Source organism: Carcharodon carcharias (genome assembly GCF_017639515.1).
Source record: "Carcharodon carcharias isolate sCarCar2 chromosome 27 unlocalized genomic scaffold, sCarCar2.pri SUPER_27_unloc_2, whole genome shotgun sequence".
NCBI lineage: Eukaryota > Metazoa > Chordata > Chondrichthyes > Lamniformes > Lamnidae > Carcharodon > Carcharodon carcharias.
In genome coordinates, this window is record NW_024470635.1 from 2,068,110 (window position 1) to 2,075,825 (window position 7,716).

The window sequence follows — 7,716 nt, forward strand, 5'->3', positions numbered from 1 at the left end:
GCGTGGGAGATGGGCCGGACACGGTTGAGGGCCCTGTCAACAACCATGGGTGGAAAACCTCGGTTAGGGAAGAAGGAGGACATGTCAGAGGACCAGTTTTTGAAGGTAGCATCATCAGAACAGATACGACGGAGGCGAAGGAACTGAGAGAATGGGATGGATTCCCTAAAGGAAGCGGGTTATGAAGAGCTGTAGTCGAGGTAGCTGTGGGAGTCGGTAGCCTTGTAATGGATATTGTTGGACAGTCTATCACTAGAAATTGAGACAGAGAGGTCAAGGAAGGGAAGGGAAGTGTCAGAGATGGACCATGTGAAAATGATGGAGGGGTGGAGATTGGAAGCAAAATTAATAACTTTTTCCAGGTCCCGACGAGAGCATGAAGCAGCACTGAAGTAATCATCGATGTACCGGAGAAAGAGTTGTGGGCGGGGACCGGAGTAGGACTGGAACAAGGAATGTTCCACATACCCCATAAAGAGACAGGCATAGTTGGGGCCCATGCGGGTACCCATAGCCACACCTTTTATTTGGAGGAAGTGAGAGGAGTTAAAGGAGAAATTGTTCAGTGTGAGAACATGTTCAGCCACTCGGAGGAGAGTAGTGGTGGATGGGGCTTGTTCGGGCCTCTGTTCGAGGAAGAAGCTGAGAACCCTCAGACTATCCTGGTGGGGGATGGAGGTGTAGAGGGATTGGACGTCCATGGTGAAGAGGAGGTTGTTGGGGCCAGGGAACTGGAGATTGTTGATGTGACGTAAGGTGTCAGAGGAATCACGGATGTAGGTGGGAAGGGACTGGACAAGGGGAGAGAGAAGGGAGTCAAAATAACAAGAAATGAGTTCCGTGGGGCAGGAACAGGCTGACATGATCGGTCTACCGGGACAGTCCTGTTTGTGGATTTTGGGTAGGAGGTAGAAGCGGGCCGTCCGAGGTTGGGCGACTATCAGGTTGGAAGCTGTGGGAGGAAGATCTCCAGAGGAGATGAGGTCAGTGAAAGTCCTGGAAAAAATGGCTTGATGTTCAGTGGTGGGGTCATGGTCGAGGGAGAGGTAGGAGGAAGTGTCTGCGAGTTGACACTCAGCCTCTGCGAGGTAGAGGTCAGTGCGCCAGACAACAACAGCACCACCTTTGTCAGCGGGTTTGATGACAATGTTAGGGTTGGACCTGAGAGAATGGAGTGCAGTAAGTTCAGAGAGAGACAGGTTAGAATGGGTGAGAGGAGCAGAGAAATTGAGACGACTAATGTCACGCTGACAGTTCTCAATGAAAAGATCAAGAGAAGGTAAGAATCCAGAGGGAGGGGTCCAGGTGGAGGGAGAATATTGGAGATGGGTAAAAGGATCCGTTGAACGGGGAGAGGACTCCTGCCCAAAGAAGTGAGCCTGGAAACGAAGATGGCGGAAGAAGAGTTCAGCATCGTGCCGAGCCCGAAATTCATTGAGATGAGGGCGTAAGGGTATGAAACTAAGTCCTTTGCTGAGCACTGAACGTTCAGCGTCGGAGAGGGGAAGGTCAGGGGGTATAGTGAATACACGGCCGGGGCTGGGATTGGAAGATGGGACTCGAAACGTCAACTTTGTTCTTCTTCGCCGATGCTGCCAGACCTGTTGAGTTTTTCCAGATAATTCTGTTTTTGTTTTGGATTTCCAGCATCCGCAGTTTTTTGTTTTTATCTCTGTGTTTAATTGACTGCCACTTCTCTTTAAGAAATGCCTTCCCTGAAGAAGTATTGCTCTTCTCTCCGACAGGATTTCCGTATCTCTCTTTTGCCTTGTTCACCTTCATTGCTTTCCATTTCTCTCCTGGTGTTTGACAAGGTGTTTACTAAAACCCGCTTTCATAGCCTTATCTCCTTTCTCAGTGAATGTCTCCGTCTCCGACTTACCCCACGTGGATTTCAACTGAAATTCCACCCCTCACAGGTATCTCCGGGACATAAAACGTTTCTCGGACTGCTGTTCTCGTCACATTCTGAGAACCACACTCAGTGCCATGCGCCGCCATATGAACACACTCAACCTCTCCCTCCAGCAGCACCGCCGTACCCTTTTTCAAAGCTGCGCGTGCCCCCAGTTTCATTTTATTCTTCGTCTCATCCAACGCCTCAACAAGAAACTTTTTCTCTTTCTCTCAAGTGCTAAGGAACGCAAGCTACAACAACTCATCGACACCAACACCCATCTAGGACCCTCCACCCCTGCCTGTCCCTCTGTCCCCACCCCATCTTCCAATCCCAACCCCGGCCGTGTATTCACTATACCCCCTGACCTTCCCCTCTCCGACGCTGAACGTTCAGTGCTCAGCAAAGGACTTAGTTTCATACCCTTACACCCTCATCTCAATGAATTTTGGGCTCGGCACGATGCTGAACTCTTCTTCCGCCGCCTTTGTCTCCGGGCTCACTTCTTTGGGCAGGAGTCCTTTCCCCGTTCAACGGATCCTTTTACCCAGCTCCAATATTCTCCCTCCATCTGGACCCTCCCTCTGGATTCTTACCTTCTTTTGATCTTTTCATTGAGAACTGTCGATGTGACATTAGTCATCTCAATTTCTCTGCTCCTCTCACCCATTCTAATCTGTCTCTCTCTGAACTTACTGCACTCCGTTCTCTCAGGTTCAACCCTAACCTTGTCGTCAAACCCGCTGACAAGGGTGGTGCTGTTGTTGTCTGGCGCACTGACCTCTACCTCGCAGAGGCTGAGCGTCAACTCGCAGACACTTCCTCCTACCTCTCCCTGGACCATGACCCCACCACTGAACATCAAGCCATTGTTTCCAGGACTGTCACTGACCTCATCTCCTCTGGAAATCTTCCTCCCACAGCTTCCAACCTGATAGTCACCCAACCTCGGACGGTCCGTTTCTACATCCTACCCAAAATCCACAAACAGGACTGTCCCGGCAGACCGATCGTCTCAGCTTGCTCCTGCCCCACGGAACTCATTTCTCGTTATCTTGACTCCCTTCTCTCTCCCCTTGTCCAGTCCCTTCCCACCCACATCCGTGATTCCTCTGACACCTTACGTCACATTAACAATCTCCAGTTCCCTGGCCCCAATCGCCTCCTCTTCAGCATGGACGGCCAATCCCTCTACACCTCCATCCCCCACCAGGATGGTCTGAGGGCTCTCAGCTTCTTCCTTGAACAGAGGGCCGAACAATCCCCATCCACCAATACTCTCCTCCGTCTGGCTGAACTTGTTCTCACACTGAATAATTTCTCCTTTAACTCCTCTCACTTCCTCCAAATAAAAGGTGTGGCTATGGCTACCCGCATGGGGCCTAGCTATGCCTGTCTCTTTATGCGGTATGTGGAACATTCCTTGTTCCAGTCCTACTCCGGCCCCCTCCCACAACTCTTTCTCCGGTACATCAATGATTACTTCGGTGCTGCTTCATGCTCTCGTCGGGACATGGAAAAAGTTATTAATTTTGCTTCCAATCTCCACCCCTCCATCATTTTCACATGGTCCATCTCTGACATTTCCCTTCCCTTCCTTGACCTCTCTGTCTCAATTTCTGGTGATAGACTGTCCAACAATATCCATTACAAGGCTACCGACTCCCACAAGGCTACCTCGACTGCAGCTCCTCACACCCGGCTTCCTGTAAGGACTCCATCCCATTCTCTCAGTTCCTTCGCCTCCGTTGCATCTGTTCTGATGATGCTACCTTCAGAAACAGTTCCTCTGACATGTTCTCCTTCTTCTTTAACCAAGCTTTTCCACCCATGGTTGTTGACAGGGCCCTCAACCATGTCCGGCCCATCCGCCCTCACGCCTTCTCCTCCCTCCCAGAAACATGATAGGGTCCCCTTTGTCCTCACTTATCAACCCACCAGCCTCCGCATTCAAAGGATCATCCTCCGCCATTTCCGCCAACTCCAGCATGATGCCACCACCAAACACATCTTCCCTTCACCCCCCCGGTGGCATTCCGTAGGGATCGTTCCATCCGTGACACCCTGGTCCACTCCATCACCCACTACTACTCAACCCCCACCTACAGCACCTCCCCATGCATACGCAAAATATGCAACATCTGCCCCCTCATTTTCTCTCTCCTCACCATCCAAGGGCCCAAACACTCCTTTCAAGTGAAGTAGCATTTCACTTGCATTTCCCCCAACTCAGTCTACTGTATTTGTTGCTCCCAATGCAGTCTCTTCTACATTGGAGAGACCAAACGCAGACTGGACGACCGCTTTGTAGAACACCTTTGGTCTGTCTGCAAGAATGACCCAGACCTCCCTGTCGCCTGCCATGTTAACACTCCACCCTGCTCTCATGCCCACATGTCTGTCCTTGGCCTGCTGCATTGTTCCAGTGAAGCTCAACCCAAACTGGAGGAACAGCACCTCATCTTCCGACTAGGCACTTTACAGCCTTCCGGACTGAATACTGAGTTCAACAACTTTAGATCTTGAACTCCCTCCTCCACCCCCACCCCCTTTCTGTTTCTTCCCCCTCCCCTTTGTTTATTCCAATAATTTATATAGATTTTTCTTTTCCCACCTATTTCCATTATTTTTAAATCTATACCTTGTATGCCCTTTTAGTCTTATTTCACCCCCACCCCCACTAGAGCTGTACCTTGAGTGCCCGACCATCCATTCTTAATTAGCACATTCGTTTAGATAATATCATCAACTTCAACACCTCTGTGTTCTTTTGTCCGTGACATCTTTTGATGATCTGCTCCTATCACTGCTTGCTTGTCCCTACAACCACTCCCCCCCCCCCCACCCAACCCCCCACCCCCCACACCTTAAACCAGCTTATATTTCAACCCTTTCTTGGATTCACCAAGTTCTGTTGAAGGGTCATGAGGACTCGAAACGTCAACTCTTTTCTTCTCCGCCGATGCTGCCAGACCTGCTGAGTTTTTCCAGGTAATTCTGTTTTTGTTGTGAGAAGCAGAATACACTGTCTCCTCATGACGAGGGATCATCGCTCAGGCGCAGTGTCAAGCTGTAGGTGGCGCATGCGTACTGCCTTGTTGTAATGGGCGCATGCGCACTCTGGGCTCTGAGTGGAGCATGCGCAGTTCCGGTGCTGGGAGGATCATGCTTGCGGTGTCGGATGCGGGAGGAATGCATGCAGCCAGCGGGTGGGTGAGGGCGAATCGGAGCCGGGGATTGAGCGGGGAGGCTCCATAAACACCGACTGCAGGCCTCAGGCCGCAAATAACCATTTCTGATTTTGTGTTTTTATTTGTTCATTCATGCGATGTGGGCAGCGCTGCCTGGAGCAGCATTTATTACCCATCCCCAGGTAAGGACAGCAGGTTTCCCTCCCTAAAGGACATTAGTGACCCAGATGGGTTTTTGCAACAATCTCCAATGGTTTCATGGTCATCATCAGACTTTTAATTCCAGATTTTGTTATTGAATTCAAAATCAAAAACATGGCAGATTCTGTCAAAGTCCTGGTTCAGTTTTAAATGAAAATAATCCCCCTCCTTCGTCTCCTGCACTTCCCACCCCCTACCCCACCCGCCCCACTTCTCTCTCTCTCTCCATAGAGTCCAGAGTCTCCTGCAGGCCCAGACCAGGTGGCAGGTTCCCTTTCCTGAAGGACATTAATGAACCACTTGTTTTTTTTTAATGAAAATCTAGCAGTTTTCATGGTCGCTCTATCCTAGTGCCGGCCCCATAAATTACAGGATTCATTCAGCTCAATTTCACAGCCTTTGCCTTTGTGTTTTTGTGGATTCTCTCTCACTCTCTTTTATCTGTTTTAAATCAATTTCACAGGGCATGAGAAGGGGATGATTTGCAGTCAGGAAACTGAAATCTGAAACTGAAACCAATCATCTGGTGGAGATACTCAATTTATCTTAAACTGAATATCTTCAGATTTTGAACATGGAAGGAAAAAGCACCGTTCACAGTGGGGAGAAACCATACACGTGTTCTGTATGCGGACGAAGCTTCAGCCGATCATCTGGTCTGTCAAAACATAAATGCAGTCACAACGGGGAGAAACCGTGGAAATGTGGAGACTGTGGGAAGGGTTTTGAATCCCCGTCTCACCTGGAAACTCATCGACGCACTCACACTGGGGAGAGACCTTTCACCTGCTCTGAGTGTGGGAAGGGATTCACTCAGTTACACCAACTCCTGAGACACGAGCGAGTTCACACCGCAGAGAGACCGTTCACCTGCTCAGAGTGTGGGAAGGGATTCACCCAGTTTCACCACCTCCTGAGACATAAGCAAATTCACACGGGGGAGAGGCCATTCACCTGCTCCAAGTGTGAAAAGGGCTTCACTCAGATTCACCACCTCCTGAGACATCAGCAAATTCACACTGGGGAGAGGCCATTCAACTGCTCTGAGTGTGGGAAGGGATTCATTAGTGTATCTAACCTGCTGACACACCAACACACTCACACTGGGGAAAGGCCGTTCACCTGCTCCAAGTGTGGGAAGGGATTCACTCAATTATCCAACCTGCTGACGCACCAGCGAGTTCACACCGGGGAGAAACCTTTTAGATGCCCAGATTGTGGGAAGTGCTTTAAATGTTCCAGGTACCTGATGTCCCATGAACGTGTTCACACTGACGAGAGACCGTTCAGGTGCTCTCACTGCGGGACTGGGTTCAGGTGGTCATCCGACCTCACTAAACACCAGCGAATTCACACTGGGGAGAAGCCGTTCACCTGCTACAAGTGTGGGAAGGGATTCACCCAGACATCCAATGTGCTGAGACACCAACGTGTTCACAAGTAACTATAGTGATTGGGCTTTTCTCTTAATCACATCCAGGACTGAGCCATGTTCATTAGGTCAATTTCTGTTGATCTTAATAAACCCCAGTCCAGTTATAGGGGGTAATTTATGTTATTGAAGCATTTTGTGTTAAACAGCATATTGAGTCTTTTTAGTATCCCTGATACAAGTTAGTTTCCTTCGAAGGGCTCTCCCTTTCCCCTGTCTCCACCATCCTCACCTCCAACAACGTGTGAGGAGCTCATGGAGCTTCTTTGTCACTAAGATTGAGACAATCCGATCAGCTGCCTCTCTCCCTCCCACTAACCCACCGGGACAAACCATCTCTAGAGTTCTGCCCTCTCGCCATGAACTCACACCTTCCTTTAGGTTTTTCTCCATCACACCCCGTGTCTTCTCAGTGCTCACCTTGTCCATGAGACCCAACTCCTGCTCTATTGACCTTATTTCCAATAAACTGCTAGCAGTGAGGAGAATGTTTTATGAACGTTTATGAAGGGTGGAAGATAGGGAACCAGCCAGAAGAGCATCGGAATAGTTGGCTCTGGAGATAAGAGAGGCATGGATGAGGATTTCAGCAGGAAATGCACGAAAGGGTGTTGGGGAGAACTGATATTCCAGAGGTGGAAAGAGGTGATCTCCCTGATGGAGAGAATGTGTAGTCAGCAACTCAGCCCTCGGTTTAGGGTCAAATAGGAAACTAAGGTTGCAGTTGGTCTGGATTAGCCACAGACCGTGGCCAGGGAGAGGGGTGGAGTCAGTGATAAAAGAAACAGTGTTTATGATGGGGAGATTTGTGAGCTGGAGCATTAATCCATCTCCTTGACTGTAGTTGTATGGACCTCAGCATAAATTCACCTCTGCCGTAAAGGATTACATTACAGAAACAGCCATTCAATTCAATCTCAATGTGTTCATGAAAATTTCTGTTCACCAATTGGACTTTCAATGATGATAATTTTCCACGAGACAGAATGTGCCCT

General features: G+C 49.4%; 1 pseudogene; it reads left to right on the plus strand.

Annotated features, from left to right (window-relative positions):
• Positions 1-7,716, plus strand: part of LOC121273853 — a 39,156-nt pseudogene extending 31,440 nt beyond the window's left edge.